This window comes from Prinia subflava, chromosome 2 (assembly GCF_021018805.1).
Source record: "Prinia subflava isolate CZ2003 ecotype Zambia chromosome 2, Cam_Psub_1.2, whole genome shotgun sequence".
NCBI lineage: Eukaryota > Metazoa > Chordata > Aves > Passeriformes > Cisticolidae > Prinia > Prinia subflava.
The window spans coordinates 16022724-16041400 of NC_086248.1; the positions used below are offsets into that span (position 1 = coordinate 16022724).

The window sequence follows — 18677 nt, forward strand, 5'->3', positions numbered from 1 at the left end:
ATCTGCTGATTTAATTCTAACAAATAAACAAGTTATATCAGAAAAAAATTACTCAGGAAAACTGCTGGATTCCTCAAACTACAATACAGTCAATTTCAGGAACCTGGGAAACCACAGTCAGAAAAAAGCACTTTCCTGTGTCTGAGTGTAGCACAGAGCCTACTTTATTAATAGGGTCACAGAAAACTTCCTTAAAATAAAGATGAAATAGGGAGAAAAAGAAAAAAAGTAAGTCAGACACAGTAAAAGAAAGGAAAATAACTAGTGTTAAGCACAGTATAAGAAATAACTTGGCAATTTGTTTGCTCTCATACAGCAATTACTGAGCTAAATTAAGTTCGTTAACCAAATGCCCCGAGTGGCTTATGCCGTGTTGTAGTCAATTCAACATATGTGAGGTCTTCTCAATTGCACCAACATGTTACATTTGCACAAGTCACATTTTGTGTCATTCTCTATTGGAACCTGAGGGCTGGTTTTTTACAGCTATAAACAGAGATATGAGCAAAATAATTTTACCCACTAGCAGTGTATATGTTCCCAGAAACATAGCATCCATCTGTCTTTCTTGTATTCTCACTGTGTCTGATATCAATTTGGGTAGATAAATAGTTATTCTGAAGTGTTTTTCGATAGTCCCAGATGTGTGAATTTTTAATTAGTCCTAATAATTGTCTTTTCTATATTGTTTCTATGAACCATGATGTACAGCATCTAATCCTTATAAATTACATCTAAAGTGAAAATTTCAAAATGAACCTATTATAGTGGGTTATGTTTATTGCAAGCTGAATTGCAGCTCTCTTGCTAGACAGAAGTGCACCTGGGATGAAAAGCTAGTCGTAGAGTGATTGTCACAGCTAATGTTAAAATATAAGGTATATTAAGGCTGTAGACCTTTCATAATGACTTTTTTTTTGTAGTATCTATAGCAGCATGGTCAGCATTGCAAATCTACTAATATGGGAATGACTTCCTCTAAGAAAAAAATGGGTGTCTTCCCAAGAAAAATAATTCTGTCTTTTCACTTTGACCTTTAGCCTTCCCTCTTTGGGGAGTGTTCAGTCAAATACTGTTTCTCCCTCCTTTGCTCTAGGCACATTTGGGAGAAGCAGGCTCCTGAAAAACTGCTGAAGAATCACATCTTCACTGCATGGAGAAGTCCAGAAGTGTCTTGCAGGGACAACATCTATGCTGAAGATAATTTTAAAGTGTACCCCATGTGAAAATGCCAAGGAATAAAAGGTTAGTAGAAGTATGATGATCTTTGTTTTAAAGGGTTTTAAAAACTTTCATTTGAATAATAAATATTAAGCAAAGGGAACAAGAGTTCCCTTTGAGACCTATATTATAGGTCTAAATATAATGAACTGTAGACATTTATATAGTTGTACACAGAGAATTAAAATTTATCTGGATAAAAAAATTAATCTCTCTACTGATTCTTTCTCTTTCCTTCTATTTTTCTCCATCAGCTTTGTTAAGAGGGTCACTTACATCTTTCTTTTTTTGTTACTTCTAATTATTTCCTTTTCCTGTGATGATCTACCATTTATTTTCCATTTTCAATCTTCCCAATCCACCAAAAGCATACCTTAGAACAAGAAGATATCAGATCCTTTGATGGTGCAGTGGAATATTTTTTGTTGGTTTGCACTGGCATTACATCTTGGTTCTCTTTCTTTTCATATTATTACAAAATGTTATTATTTCAGAAGACTAGAGTGAAACGTTGAGGAAAATACATTAAGGAAATACTGCAATGAAATGCCATTAAAATTAATGTCAAAAATACAAGGGTTAATGGAACAATATTAAGGAGGAAATAGCTCCAGGCTGGACCAACACACCTTATCTGCACCTCAAACATTGGTAATGCCCCCTTAGCAATTGCCTAGGTATTCTCACTAGTCAATAAAAGCAGAAATAGATTTTAACCACCTACACATACATGCCCACCACTTAGAAAGCTTGGGGAAGCTGATATCATACTGACTTTTTGGAGACAAAGCTGAAGACCTTTCTGCTACCTTTCTGTCTTCTAGATGCCTTTGATATTTTGTCTTTCTTTGATCCCTGTAACTCAAAATTTATACCTCATTCAATAATTTGGAAATCTGCATAACGGGAAAAGTGAGTGTGTGGGTTATACAGGTTGAGTGGTGCAACTCCAGTTTTTCTTGATGCTTATGTGGAAATTTGAGCTGATGTACTGCACTGCATGACTATGAAAACTCTACTTACAGAGGAAAAAGTAATGCACATGGATTTTACTCTAAGCTAGTACTTGGACACAAAAATATGAAGAGGTTTACATGAATTGATTTGCTCTCCACTCCAAAGACATTATGTTCCAAGTCTTAATTAAAGAAAATAAAAGCAGGAAAGTACTGAAGAAAGTGTGATACAGACATTAAAGATTTAGAGAGTGCCCATGTTTTTTGAGAGCTCAGATTTTTAGCAGATACTTTTGTGTAGTAAATGGTGCTTCCATTCTCTACAATAGATTGGGAAAGGAAGGATTGGCAATAGAAACCTCAAACCAAACCAAACTGACAACAAAAGCCCCCCAAACCTCAACCAAAATAAAACAACAACAACAACAACAAGTCAAAAACCCCAGAAAATCAGTTTTTGGGGTTTTTTTTGGTAAATGTATTTATTATTATAAAAGCCACTGGTTCCATTAGGTCTCAAGGCATGATTTTATTTTTACGATTTATTTGATGGACACTAGACAATTATTTTAACAAAACAATGTGTGTAATTGTGTACCACACCCTACTGGACTCAGTATTTCTTGCATGTAACAGGAAATGTTCAGTCTGTAAAGCCATAGAGGAACAGAGTTTTTGCCCATGGGCTTCTGGAAATGATAGTTTTTGCAATTTTAAATTATAAAGCAAAAACTCTTCAGAAGTGTTTTACAGTGCACAGATAAGGAAACTGATATAGTGGATTTCTTAATGATGCACATGCACAGAACTGGACCAAAATGCAGGTTGCAAAAACAGATGTTAAGTCTCTTGGTGGGTTGTATGCAACAGCATACTGAAGTGTGAAATGGGTTTACACGAGTTTTTAATCAATGAATCCGTATCAAATGATTCCAATGAATGCACATCTTGTGGAAGATAGTGCCTTTGTGCTTCAGTGTTATTTTCAGTAAAAGAGAATAAAGTGTTGTTCTCCATCAGACTACACTTTGTCTGATCTCTGTTATAAATACTTTAATGGAAAAAGAGTGACAGGGAAGTTCTCCTTATACAGAGAATTATTTTGCAGATTCAGTTTTATATTAGTCTTAAACAGAAGTTACATTTATTACCAGAAGCTTTACGTGACTGAAGAAACTTGTCTTTATAAAATGGATGTAACATTTTAGGTCTTGTAATCGTGCTTGACTGGAAATTAGTCATTTTTTTTGGAAACACCCGTGAACGTGGTGGATTTATTATTTTTATTTTTTTCTTCCAAAATAGGAAGTTCTACTTCTTCTAACTATGATTTTGAATGCTTAGTAATTCAAATCAGTTACTCACTGCTAACTATAAACTTGTGGAACAGGAAGTGATGGGTGTTTTTTTACTGTGCTTATGTGTATCAATGAATTGTCCAGATACTACTACAATGGAAGTGACAATTCAGTGAGCTAGAGTCATCCTCACCTCACTGAAATCTGTTTAAAGCACTTTCAAGTCACATTCAGAAGACAGTCTCTATGCTGGATGTAGCACTGCTGTAGAAAATGGCAAGCTGGAGACCAGCCCTCAGTTTGACAAATGGTCACACTTTGGAATACATCCCTTTGGAATGAATACTTATGTTGGTCTAACATTTTATTCTCTTTTCTGCATATGTAGCAGTTTAGGAGCCTAGATGTTCACACACAGGCCAAGCAGAAAGGTGTCCAGCTTCTATCAAAGTTTCTTGATCACAATACAGAAATTATTACCAAAGGCAGAAGGAGGACTGTGCAACACATATATTCACAGATTACAGCCAGATCACTTTTAGGTGTCAAGCCTGGTCAGGCTAGTCAGTTGCTAGATGACCGGGCTTGCAATTTCCATGTAATTTTCTCTGTTAATCTTTAGCAAAATTCCACAACATTCCTTGTGCAAATTCCTCGTGCAAATTTTGTAGAACAATCCTGTGAAAAAAATGCTCTCTTGAAAGAGACAAATCTATCAGTATGACTTAAAACTGAATGGCTAAAGACTATGCTGTTATGTTCTTCAAGACTTTAGAGATGGAAACTTTAGAGGTTTCTTATTTTGCTCTAGGAGAGGCCAGTTAATCACAATGTAAAACACAATAAAGCATTTTTTGTAGAAACATAAAATGGTTTGGATTCAAAAGGACCTTAAAAATCATCTAGTTCCAATCCCTATGCCATGGGCAAGGGCACTTTCTAGCTCAATTTTAATTGAGCATGTCTTAATTTGCATGAAAAGTGGGGAGAGTTGCTTAGGAAAAATCAATAATTTACTATAATTCCTTTAGTCACCCATTTACCAGTTTGGTTTCCAGAAAGAAAAAGTCTTCAAAGTTGAAAACTCCACCTGAAGAACACTGCAATTAACTTAGAGGACAAAATAAGGAGTGTGACTGGATCTATGTGCATGATTTTTACTGGAGCCTCCAACATCCCCAGATTAGGGCCATGTTCATCTTGGGCTAAATACTGCACAGAAGCACAGAAACAGTGGACTAAGAAAAAAAAGTTAATAGCAACTATCTGGCAATCCTTTCCCATGATCTATTTTATCAACAGTGGCTTGTGGGAAGGGCTATTTTATATAAACTTTCTTTTATGTAAATGTCTGACATTCTGGAAGAAGACTGGACTTTGTTACAATTTCTGTGTCTGTGCTAGGGCACAAAGCATGACCAGTGCTGGTGTTCCTATTGCTGAACTCTCTAGTCTTGGCTGGACTGTCTCCTGACAATGATCTCTGGCATTAAGCCATGGCTGGGGGTTTCCTAAAGGAGTTGCCAGCTAGGGATGGATCAAGCTCAGTCCGGGGATGTGCCAGCACTTAAAATGATGTATGACGTCTTTGGCCCTGTTTCATTTACTGCTGGAGATGTAGCAAAAGTGTCTGAAGCATTGCCCTGGTCTGAGTGCCCTCCAATGCTATGTGGGAGAGACACATTGTGGTGTTTGCAGTTCTATACATCTCATTTTCTTCCCTGTCCTCCCTTCAGGAAATCTTATTGTAGATTTAGGAAGGAGTTATATCTCTGCCAGTAAAACCCTGGGTATGCCAGCACAGCCAAATAAGAATATTCTGACAAATGAACACAAGGGTTTAATGGTCTGCTGTTGTTTGTGTTGCACATGTTGGGTTATATTTGCAGTTCTCACTCTGAGGGCTGGAGTCATGTTCCCTTTGCATAGTGATTTCCTACCAGGTGAGACCTGTGAGCACACTGTGTTCCCCTGCTATCCACACTTGGAGTCTAGGAAAGATGAAATCTGACAGAAAACAGTCATGGTGATGTAGATGTTATAATATTGTCTGTGTGGTCATGAGGGTTGCAGGAAACACCATGGGATCCCTCTAGTAACAACAGACTTACAAGCGTGGCATCCAGGGATAATTATCTTCCAGTTACCCTGGCTAGTGGTAATGCATTAGTCTGATATTATAAATGAAATGTGCCAAATCAAATGTTGAGAGGAAATGGGTGTTGTCAGGGCACCAAATTTTTACCCCTCAGATTTTTTTTAAATGACTCCAAACACTGCCAAAAGCAGTCCATGTACTTGCTTAAAAATATTTATACTTCAAAAACACTGATCATCCTGCTGTGTCTTTGTCAACAGTAACTGAAAAGATGAACCAAAACTATGCCAAAGTATCACTTAATTCAATCTAAACTATGTTTTAAGTATGCAAATCCTAATCAAGGTTAACATAGCTTTAAACTGTTACAGGCAGTGTAGTAGTAAATATTAATAATTTGTTTCCATGATTTATATAGACTATTGTGCTAGAAAAGTGGGAACGTGATTTTAAGTTATATGAGTTCTCCCTTGGAAAAACTCTTCATCAGTATCCATCCTCCTCCTTTACTAGCATAATTTTATAAATACTACAAATTTATTAATTATTCCTTATTATGTATAATTTTATATCTGTATATTCTTTTCTTATAGTGAGAGTGTAGGATATCTAATGAGAAGTCTCAGGTGAAAAAGGGGAAAAATTCATACCTAAAAAAATCACAAGACGCCATAAAGTTGATTTAGAAGCACATTGAACTGAGTTAATAATTTTTGCCTTTGGAAGGATCTAGAGATCACCAGCTAATTTTTCTGAAATATTACTTTTTCCTCTTTTGATGTTTTGCCAGAAGTTTGAGGGAGGTGATCCTTCCCCTCTCTTCAGCCCTGGTGAAACACAGCTGAAGTGCTGCATCCATTGCTGGGCTCCCAGCAAAGATATGGAAATACTGGAGTGAGTCCAGTAGAGGGCATGAACAGGATGAAGTAGTTGAAGCATTTGATGTATGAAGAGAGACTAAGATAGCTGGAGCCAGGCACTTCTCTGTGGTATCCAGTTAAAGGATGAGAAGCTGTAGGCACAGACCAAAATAAAGGAAATTCAATTTAAACATTGGAAAAACTCTTTTACTATAACAGTTTCTGAGCAGTGAAACAGGTGATCCAAAGAATTTGCAGAGTGTCTCTCCTGGGGGTTATTCAAAATTGTCTGGACATGATCCTGGGCAGCCTGCTCTCCTTGATTCTCCTTGATTAGACAAATCAATATCCAAGCAGGCCTTCTGACCTTATCTACTCTCTGATTCTGTAAAATTGATTTGAGTGAGAATTCCAACAGTCAAGGATTTTTTTCGTATTTTGATACTGATATTTTAACCTTGAAAAGAAATTAACACATTTCTTGCAGTTCTCATATAGTTTCAATAATCCTACTAAATGTGCTGATGTTGCTGGTTTATGATTTGCCTTTTTGGGACTGCACGAGAAACACAGCACATGTATGCACAGAGTCTGTATCTATGTGAGCCAATCAGTCGTGTGATCCCCTGGCACTGAGGCAGACTGGAATCAGTGGACTGGTATTCACACTGGTATTCACACTGGTATTCACACTGGTATCCACACTGGTATCCACACTGTCCAACTGTCCTGCCTTCCAAACAGGATGGCCCCACCCCAGCTGCCTGCTGGAGCGCTTGGCCTGTTCTTGTTCCTACACCATACCCAGACATTCTCTTGGATGGGACTAATAATGAGATCATTTCAGCTACTTAGCAGTGAAAGTTACCTGTTGCCAGCCTTTGGAAAGCACTGCATAATTTGTAAGTGTAGGGCCACCCATTCAGACCTGTGTTCTGTTTTTTAAACATTGCTGTATTAATTGAAAAGTAAAGGATAAAACTGTAATGCTTTAGTAAAAGAAGTTCAGAAGAAAGAAGCAAAAAATGCAGTCCCTATCCTCGTTTCCCTGCTGTAAGCCAACAGTTTCACGGTCTGGATCATTCCTGAGGTTTGTGCTCAAGTCTTCCTGGAGGCTTTTTGAAGATCAGGAACATTTTTCCTGCATGAGTTTTCTCCAGAATCAAAGAGATTTATCTCTGAACCAAGATAACTCATTGTGAACTTGGCTGGTTCCTAGTGAACCCAAACTCTCTCCTGACTTCCACTAGGAATGATTGAATTCCCATCTCTTCCTGTCTTCTGCTCAGAAACTTCCTGTGTGGGCCCATTCTAAATATTCCTGCTGGTGCCTTGGCTTCTTTGCTCTGCCTCTGAAAATTCTGCACTTTCTGAGGTATTTTTTTTTCCTCGCAAATTAAATGACTTTCTGATTCAGGCTTTCTCCCTTGCACACTAACCATCTAATGAATATAGCCATTAATTACCTTAGCCTATACCTACCCATCATTCCGGTGGGGATTTTCTGGAGCAGTGATTCTCAACCTTTTCTAATCTGTGGAAAATGCAACTGTTCTAAAAAGAATCAAAAGATGTCTTAGCAGTTTCCAAAAAAACCCCACAAAACCCAAGAAAAGTTGTATTATCTTATGCAGTACTACTGTGACAGGTCTTCATTGCAAATAAAAATGAGTTAAGCTAAAGTAAATGTCTATTAATTTTTTTAAACTTTATTTTTTGTCATATAAAATCATATATGCATATGTTTCTCCCCACCCCAAACTTAAACACACTATTATTTTATGAATTGCCTTCTAATATTTTACAAGAGTGACCAAAAATTGGGAGAAAACTTTAAAACAAAAATGACGAAATACACATGCTAGGAACATTGAGCTCATTGTACATGAGCACACAACTGGATGTCTAAAGAGCTTTTGAGTCTAAAAGTACAAATGAAAACCTATGAGATAGATTAAAAAATAGGGACAGGGAAAAGGAAAGGGAAAGGGGAAAGGTGGGAGAGATCGTACTACGCAATAGTTCTTTTATATGATCTAGATAGTATATTAAGATAGTATATCTAAAAATGCATTTGTATTGGCAAACAAATATTTATGTGCAGGACTGAAAAAATGGATTTGTTTATTTCAGGTAGTTTTTAAAAAATCTGTTTCATCACAGTTATCAATACATCTTCCAACAAAATTTACTTCCTTCAGAGACTACGTTAGAATTGTCTTGAAATAAATATTTATCTTCTTACATTATAACCACTTTTTGATGTAACTATATTCGAAACCTTTGTGACAATTTGGATATTTTGGCAAGGTATTAATGGTACATGAAAATGTCAGTTGTTTCCAACTCTCAACTTTATATTATCTCACAGGTTTCTAGCTCTATTTCTCTCACCCTTTAATTTCCAGGCACTTTGTTCTAGATTAGAAATGTTTGTGTACAAATTTGGGATAATTAATCTTGATGCTGAAAACATTTAGCGTGTCCCTTAATAAATAAAACATGAGATGTGTCATTCCATTCTTAGAGTTAAATACTCTTGGGACATGGAGGTCCTCACCTACTCCCAGTCAGCCAAAAATAGATGATTAATTCATGGGGAGGAAGGCTGAGTAGTCAGCAGATTTTCTGTGAGACAAGTTTTGGAAGGTGAATATTTTAATATTCTGTAGGCAGTACTATGTGATATTGCTTCAAGCATGTTCATTGACCTGGCCAGAGGTGGAGCTGCTGAATAACCATGTTGTGAATAGTTACAGGAAGCCAGCAGATCAAAGAGTTCTTCACTGTTTAAAAAGCTTTTCTCAGGAAAGAAAGGAGTAGAGAATGGGATAAGTTCTTAGATGTCACTCCTGTTGAGAACAGACAGTGATGGAAGAGAAGGCATCCTCTGGTGAAAGAAACAAAAAGTTGGGTTTTTTTCTCTTGTAAGGTCTGCTCAATGTCCTTTAGTTTCTGCCAAAATCAAAACTTTGTATTGTGTCTTCTCTGTCCTCAGGCCTTATAAGTCTAATTTATTTCATTTTTTAATTCTTTATTTTTGGTACTGTGGAGCTTGGTGCCAATTCATTAGGTCTATAAATGCTAAGAGTGTGCTCCCTCTGGAAGGATGAAGCACTGTGTTTTTGTTCAAAGACAGAGTTTCAGTGTCTTGAATGCTTAGATTCACATATTCTCAGTCTTGTACCTTCTTTTCCTTTGTATATGGGTGAAAAGGTGTGAGAAAAGAAACTGTGTTAAGTGAGATAATCTGTTAGTAAATCCCCAGTATAGCTGCACAAAATGATCAGCAGCTGTAACCCAATTAAATGTAGCAATTTCACAGTACACTACTGCTCACCAGAGAATATATACCGATATTCTCTGAGCATTCAGCCAAACCATTTTGTACCACTGCTTGCAAACTTCTCCTCAGGAATATTTAACATTTGGCTAGAGCTCCTCAAACACAAAGGGAAGATGAGAGGGAAGAGAAAAAGCAAAGGAACATAGTGCAAGGAGAGCCAATTAGTAAGTAAATCCACTCTGTCTTTTGAACACAAAGCAATCACTTCACAGGTGTGCACAGAAAAAGTTGCAGTTATAACATAACCAGGTTAACTATTTAAAAGGTCTTCTCAAAGAACATTTAAATTAGGGAGCCTTTCTTCTTCAGTTCAAAGCTCCTGCTGCTGGTTTATGAGTCCAAAGTGAGGAAATAAGCTATTCCTTGTTTAATGTGATCATTTTAATAGCTAAGCCATTTCTAACTTTACTTTTATAGATATCATGGCTCTGATCTCTGCTGATCTGGATGCTTTTTGCATGCCCATATATAAAAGCATTTGGCTACCAATTACTGGGGTGAGGGGAAAACACCCCCAAAATACTCTTGCAAGGCTGAGATCATATGTTTCTCACCGACATGTTCGGTGTGAGACGTGCCAAGAAACCTCTATAGTCTAATAAATGGTTTACAAAACAATATAACAACATTCATAGAAACTTCTCATTATATGAAAGAAAATTTGAAAATCAAATTTGTTTATCCAAACATTATTTGCTTTTATATTTGGAACTCTATATCTTATCTCCATTGATGTATGGTGGTTTTTGTCCTACTCATCTGCCAGACAATCTCAACCCAAGTGTAAAAAGCAGGACTCCTACTTTTGTCAATCAGTGAAAGAGCCTGTTTAAAGCCATGTGTCTTCTTCTGTCCACATCTTCTCCCGAAATCATTTATTGGCAGTCATCTTGCAAACATGGGACTCAAACAGAGGACCTTATAATACTTGTGTAAATTGCAAATGTCTTCACAAAGGATATAGATAATATTCTCCTGTGCTTATACTCCTGTGCTTACCATATACTGTCTAGAACAGCAACTCACTGCAAAGACAAATCTTCAGCCTGTGGTTATGTGGCATGATACCATCTATGAAGAAGAAGGCAGAAGAAAAGAGCTCAGGTCACTGCAGAGCTCTGTTTTTCACTCTAGTTTTCTGAGGCAGATGTAAAGCCTCAGATAAAAATAAGGATGTAATATTAAATCCTGTCAGAGCCTTGATTTCATCAGTGGTGCTTGCTTGCTCCTTAATTAACACACTTTACGACATTCAGAGCACCACATGGATCAGGAGTCCCAATCTTACATATGGGGTGATGAAACACCAGCAGACAGGGGTTTCTGTCCTGAACTTTGTTTCTGTAGAGTGTCCTTGTTCCATAATCACTCATTTCTGTAAATAAATCACATAACACTCACTTCCCAATAAACTTATATTTACCAGCCTGAGGTTATCAACACTATAGTTTTTTCTCATTTCTTTTTGTCCATATGGTAGAGTCCTAGTATAAATTTTATTTTATCCTTTACAGACCTCTGTTTCAGTTCATTTTAAGTGACTAATTTGCCTAAATAGCCTTCAGTTTGACTTGGAACTTTTTCAGCTGAACATGGTAAGAAAATAAAAGAATGTATATGATCTATTTAAATAATTGCCCCTTAACATCTCCAAAACTATGCAGAATATTTTTCTAAGCAGCAATAATGCCCAGTACTCATTTTCTGCCTATTTTTGTCCTTTGTCCTCATTTCTGTAACTGAGCCCACTGTCATCTGGTAGAAATATTTACCAGTTGGATCTGAATTGGCCTGGTAACAGTGAGAACACATCTGGAGTCTAGACTCAGCGGCTCTATGGGCAGGGTCATATCTCCGCGCTCCATCAGCCCCAGCGCCTATTTCTGTTTACATAGGTGGTGCACGGCATCATCTGTTTCACTTGTCAGACACTGCCAGCCCCCGCCCCAGCCACCCTCCCTTCTCCCTGACCCTCCACCCTCCCACTGCTATCAGCTGGAGACAGGAAGCAGGGGACCACTGGCGCACACGACGGGAGAAGAGGGGGAAGAAAATCCCTGGATCTTATAAAATCCAGCATTGTCTGTGTATCTAAGCTACGCTTCAGCTCCACAGGATTTGGTTGAGAGCAGTACCTTTGTCTGATACGGCAGGAGGCTGCATCAAATCTGCAAGGGACAATAATCTCCTGGTACATGAGAAAGTATGCCCTAAAGTCTTTAAAAGCTTTTTTGATTTGATTTTTTTTTCTCCTCTTCTCTTATTTGAAAGTGTGTCCTTCAACCCCTTGGACTTCAAAACTAGAAAATGTTGTAATGTTTACTGAGTACTACTGTTTACCTGAAGAAAAGGATTAAAATAAGCTTAGAAAATGTGTCATGGCAAAAAATATAGTCAAAAGAGATTGCTGTGACAAGAATTGTGTCTCATAACACCGAGATACTTCAATACCTGTAATGTGTGAGGTAGCTTGTGTGTGTTTGAGGATAAAGGTTATGCAATATTTCATTAATGCTTCTTTAAAACTATATGATAGAATTTTCTTTTCATCACTCATTGAAAAATCTCAAAGAGTAAGAACTATCTCATCAAAAATATTAATATGTCGTGGTTGGTTGATCTTGGCTGGATGCCAAGTGTACATCAAGCTGCATTATTGCTTCCCTCCTCAGCAGCATGAGGGTAGGGGCGAGAAAATAAGATGAACAAAACTTGTGGGTCAAGATAAAGGCAGTTTCATAAACCAAAAGCAAATGGCAAGCATGGAAGCTAAAAAAACCTAAAGATTTGTTCTCTACTTCTATGTTCACTTCTACTTCCTGAGAAGTAGGGCTCCTTGCTCTGGAAGAAAAATGTGAATGCTTCAGGCTCTTCCTTTCTTCCCAGGCTTAACTCATGATTTTCTCTACCTCCTCCATCCCACTGGCATAGGAGGAAGGGGAAAGGGGACTGTGGTCAGTTTGTCACACTTTGTCTCCTTCCTCCTCAGGGCAAGGACTACTCATACTCTCTTCTTGATCCAGCGTGGGGTCCCTCCCACAGGAAACAGTTCCCTACAAACTTCTCCAACATGACTCCTTCCCATGAGTACAGCTCTTCATGAACTGCTCCAGTATGAGTTCCTTCCATGGGGTGCAATCCTTTAGGAAAAGGCTGCTCCAGTGTGGCTGCCCCATGGGTTTCTGCCAGCAAACTTGCTGCAGTGTGGGCTTCTCTCTCCAAAGAGACACAAAGCTCCTGCCAGGACCTTGCTTTAGTGTGGGCTTCCCACATGGTCACAGCATCTTTTGGACATGCCCTGCTCTGGTGTGGGCTCCTCTATGAACCTCTATAGGGACATGAGGGGCACAGCTGCCTCACCAAGGGCTGCAGAGGAATCTCTGCTCTGGTATCTGGAGCAACTGCTCCTTCACCTCTTTCACCAACCTTGTCTCCAGAGCTGTTTATCTCACATACTCTCACTGCTCTCTCTGGCTGTTGTTAAGTACATTTTCCCAGAGATCCTACCATCGTCGCTGATGAGCTTGGTGGATCTACATCAGAGTTGGTGGGTATTGGCTTTCTTCAGAGACTCTTTTATGAAAAAGACGTAACCCATACAAAGACAATCACATATTAATGTGATGACCACCTCTAGAGTCTGGTAGAGAAGTTGCACAACACACCTTTGGGACTTTGTCACACAGAGGTATGCACAGCTTGAGCTAAATGCTCAGACTGCTGTTGAGAAGAAGGTAACACTTTAAATCTTACGTGGATTGGCACAGTATGGCCTTTATATCACACTCAGTACAGTACTGTTGCTCTGAAAACAAGAAGCAAATATTTATAAGTGATGTGTGCCTCTGTTTCATTCTATGATGTGTAAGTATGATGTGTAAGTTCCTATTGTTAAGAGGAATTCTGTTCACAGAGAGGAATAAAGACAAATTTCTACAATCACAGTTTTATCAGTAAACATTATCTCTTCTCTGACTACTTGGAGCTAATCTGCTTGAAAGGGAGCACACAGTTTTGTTAAAGAGGTATGTGAGATACTCTGCTGTTTTTCGCATCAACATAACGAGGTAAAAGCTTTGCTTTAGTTGCTGGGTAGAATCTGTCATCATCACTAAGAGTTGTACAATCTTCTTCAGTGTAATGGGGCTGCATAAAGTTAATGAGTTGAAAAAGTGCTTGCAAAGTATTTTGGTATTGGTGATGTGGCAAAAGTCAGAAATAATCCTACTTGACTCAGTCTGCAGAGCAGTTGTCAGGCCAGCCAATATTTGTTTTTCTTTTTTAAAAAGTACTTTTTTATCTCACAAACTCTGAATAAAATTTTGAAAAGTGAGACTTGCTGGCTCTATTTGGTGCATGTTGGAGGCGGTGTTAATACATCTTTTGACTTTAATTGGGGCAGAGCTTAGCTAATGCCAAGCATTTTTGAGATGTCTCAACATCACTTTAAAAGTATCACATCTGAAAACACTTTTTTTTCCCAACAAAACAGTGTTGTTTTCAAAGCTGAGGGCCAAACATTGTCAAGGCTACAAAAGAATGGTATATTAGGTTTGAATTTTCCTTTCAAACACATTGGTTTGGAGAAACTGACAAAATAAAGCTAGCTGGATCCTCCATAAAAGAGAAAATTTAGATCTTATATCACAGATCTTGGATGTAATATTTTCCTGTATAAAAAGGTGAAAATTGCTCTCTTTATGATACAAAAGACTAGCTTATGAAAATATAATACTCAGAAATTACTTGAGCATGTTTTTACCATACATCATATTATCACAATATTTCCATGGATTTCTGTGATAAGTCCACTAGTGTGCATTAAGGAAGCACTCAAAAAAATACAGAAAAAACCAGAAAAACAAAAGAAAAATAGTTACAAAATATTTTAAAAAATTTATACCTATATTACTGTAATTGACATGGCATCATGTAGAGCTAACTGAAGGAATATGATTCAGTTCACAAAGCTTAATTGTGATAAAGATCTCAAATTATTGTGAAATGCTGAGAAGCACTCATTCCCTAAGATAGTTTCATTATTACTGAAAACACTGCCAGACTAGGGTAGAAAATAATCAGCTGCCAACAGAAAATAAAGCAGGACATATTTGAAATTGATCTTTTTACTCAGTCATCTGTATTCATCTGGTCACTGCAGATGGTGTTAATAACCTCACAGGTAACGTGATTAACTGGGTCTTGGCTATGAGGCCTCTGTGGATGTAGAGCTATCAATCTGCTCATTCTCATTGTCTTTTTCTGTCTCTTGTTTTTGCTAGTGGCAATGAGGTGCAAGCCCTATGAAAAGAAGCTGAAGAAGCCAGGGTTGTTTAATCTGGAGAAAAGGCAGCTCAGCAGGACCTTATTGCTCTCTTCAAAGGAAAGTGCTCTCTGCCTGAAAGGAGAGTGTACCTAGATCTCCTCCTAAAAAGAGACAGGACAAGAGGAAATGTCCTGAAGTTCCACAGAGTATGTTTAGATCGGGTATTAGGAAAATGTCTTTGCTGAAAATGTGGTTAGCTATTGGAACAAGGTACCCAGGAAAGTAGTGAAATCCTTGGAAGTTTTTGAAAAACATGTGGATATGGCTTTTGGGTACACTGTTTGTGGTGAACGATTGGACTAGGTGACCTTAAGGATTTTTCTCAAACTAAATAACTCTGTCATGGAATACAGAATTAATTACTTGTCTAGCATAGAGATTATGATTCTATGATTCTAAATATTAGAAGTGCTCAGGATCAAAACCAGCTCTTTTACCTTTGAGTGAATGAAGGAGAACTTCCTTCCTTCCTGTTTCCACAGTGTCACAAATGTTTTTTTTTTCTCTTGAAAGTACCAAATTTTGACTCTTTATTTTCCTCCCCCTCATCCTGTGATAAACTCAGAGAAGTAAGAAACATGCTGTACTTTTTGAACACACATTGAATGGAGGCGTTAGAAGATCATATATATATATATATTCATATACATATATATGCATCATGTCTCAAATCTTCCCAGGGAGGTGAAAATATAGTTTGCAATGTGTGAAGGTAAATTTTTTGAAAGATCCCATGGTCAGATTTTTTTGCCTGATTCTGAAAAAAGGCCAACATTTCTGAAGTACTCATGGAATTTGCAATTCTCATTGCAACATCTGTGGGCAGGTTTTTTTTGAAATGATTGGCACCTAGGGTGCAATTAATGCCCCAGAGTCTGGCAATCTGTTTTGGCATTTAAAAGAAAACTGAGAAGTTTAGAAATCACTAAGGAACACTGAGAAACACTGAGAAACTGCTAGAAAGTATAGACTGTTTATTTTGAGTAGCAATGAAAAGTTACCTTGATTGCCTTGCTACTTTCCAGAAAAAGTCTGGCTATGGAGTTAAAATTATCCTATAGAAATAGAGGTGGCATGAAACTACTAAAACTAAAAGCCTAGACCAGAAAATAGTAACATTTCACCAGCATAACCCCTTGGTGGTGGAGCTGCTTAGTTACAACCCTGGAGCCTCTGTGGTGTGTCTTTGAAAAGGGAGCTCAGGTGATACTTCTGCAGTTCTCAAATGCTTAGAAAACATTCAGGGGACACAAAGTGAGTGGACAAGGAATATACTCAGAGTCTCAGGTGTTTTGCTGGTGCAGCTGACCACCTTCAGTCAAGTTATTCCATCAAACGTTTTTTCCTGACATCCTAACCTCTGCTTCAAATCTCTGTGTACATTTTTCCCATGAAGAGCATGTATGAACAATATTGGGGTGGACACACACGGGCAGAGATCAGTGGGAGGGACCTGTCATTGTTTAGCTTTCAGGAAAAGAGGATTAGAATAAAAATTTGACAAAGCTGAGAGCTTTTAAAAGAATAGCCATGACAGTCAGATTGTAGAACTTTTAGTGGTCTCATTTGATCAAAGTCAAAAGAATTAAAACAATTACAATGAATGATGGGAGAAGGAAACAGTGACTTTCTAACTTGATGGTCTCAGCATAGCAGACACGCTTATTTCTAGGCCACCATTGCAAATCTGGCTCAGCTAACAAGGGAGGGGGGGAATCATAGCCAAGTAAAAACTGTTTATTCTGAGAAATTACATGAAATGAGTCATAGATCTCAGTCACCTTTCTGTGGGCAAATCCCCCAGCTTTTAAACATACCCTCACAGTGGACAGCACATGGCACTTGGCACACATTCCACACTCCAAGTAGGATACAAGGACAGTATGGGTATGGTAATGCCTAGAAGTAATCATATATTCCAAATTTTTCCTCAGTGGCAAAAATGGAAAGAAGCTTGAAGTCAAAGCACCCCAAAGCAATGAACTTCCCCAAAAAACTTCAAATTACACTGTTACTCTGGCAAGTTTTACTGCAGATAAATTCATGAAATGGAGAAGGGGTTGTGAAGATAGTAGATGTGGCCATAATTTTGGCCTGCTATGGAAAGTGTGGAACCAGATGTGGAAGTTAATGTAGAAAAGGAACATTGAGGGAGTATAAACAGATGGCAAATAAAATAAGACCTTTCTGTCTCATATTTATGAAGAAGTCACATGTAAGAAAATGAACTTCTAAGAACCCACTGTGAGCAATGAAATAGGAGAGTCTGGAAGAAAGAATCTGGGACTGATCGTATTAAATAAACTCCAGTGTCAAAGAGCATCGTGGGATGTATTGCTCAAGAACAATAAATCCTATCACAAAGATTTCTGCCGCCAAGATTTAGTATCTCCAGTGTGATGCACATACTGCTGGATTAGCTCTAGCTTGCAGACCAGCTGATAGTTCTGTGTAGAAGAATTTCTTTCTGGTCAGCACATCGACTGAAAAGTCTTACTTTCCATGAAAAACATTTGAAATTCAGTATTTTTCAACCAGCCCAACACTTTACTGTGCACAGTTTTCCCTTAGCTTCCTTTGGATGGTAAAGGGTCCTGGTCCCGACCTCGTGCTCTGTAACTAAATAATCACCTACTGTGATTTAATTCAGATGGGAAAAATAATTTATTATGAATTAAAAGGTAAATATAGTGTTTCTACTACAACATTATTAAAAAAATTAAAAATTTGTGAAATTCAAGGATGATTCAAGTCATGAAGGAGGCTTGACTTTAGTATTTACATGCAAGTTGTTGTTGCTGTAGGGACTGAAAATGTACTTTGTAACTTGAAGGCCAAAATGAACCCACTGCATTTTTAGTTTAACTGATAAGAAAGATGTTTGCATTACTTTCTTTTACTCATCTGTGATGCCTTTAACTGTATATATTCTGATAGAAGAAAAATACACGTTGTAGAAATTCTTTGTTGAAATAGCATGTCAATTATTGCAAAGCTATAAATGTTTTAGAAATGAATTACTGTCTAACATATGTTCACTCAAGGCTCTGAGTTGAAAAAGGTAGTAAATATGCTGCATGAAGAATGATCATGGAAATAAAGAAAGAAAGATCTGGACATAATTACCTAGTTCAATTTTAACTTTCCTCAGTAACTAAATACAAAACATCTCAATTTACTTAATCCATAGGTTTTGCTATGTTTGTACAAAACTTTAACAAAAAAATATCTAAACCCTGCAACAGATGTAAAACACAAGCAAGTAATAGGAGACGTTACAGCAATGTTGACAGCTGAACCTTTAGAGGAATTTCACATTTGAAATTTTTCCATATCTCTTCATTTTTTACTTTACTTATGGAACACAATGAGCTCTTCATGGTTTCTAGAATTTGTCCAGAAATGAATTAACTATTAATGTCTGTTAGACTCTTACAGAAAAAACCAAAGATGACACTTAAAATTTCTGGGGCACTTTTGAAAAACAGCAGATTTACAGGAAGGAGGGGAACTCAAAATGAACAAGGGATGAAATATTATGTTTCATCTTTAAAAACAGGGAAATGTCATAC

General features: G+C 37.5%; 1 long non-coding RNA gene across 1 annotated transcript in view; it reads left to right on the forward strand.

Annotated features, from left to right (window-relative positions):
- LOC134565593 (uncharacterized) overlaps positions 1 to 17726 on the forward strand; it is a 329001-nt gene extending 311275 nt beyond the window's left edge. The window contains exons 14-16 of the long non-coding RNA XR_010083946.1: positions 1097 to 1245; positions 15062 to 15251; positions 17040 to 17726. This is a non-coding gene — a long non-coding RNA (uncharacterized LOC134565593). The remainder of the gene's footprint in view (positions 1 to 1096; positions 1246 to 15061; positions 15252 to 17039) is intronic.
- Positions 17727 to 18677: the final 951 nt, after the last annotated feature.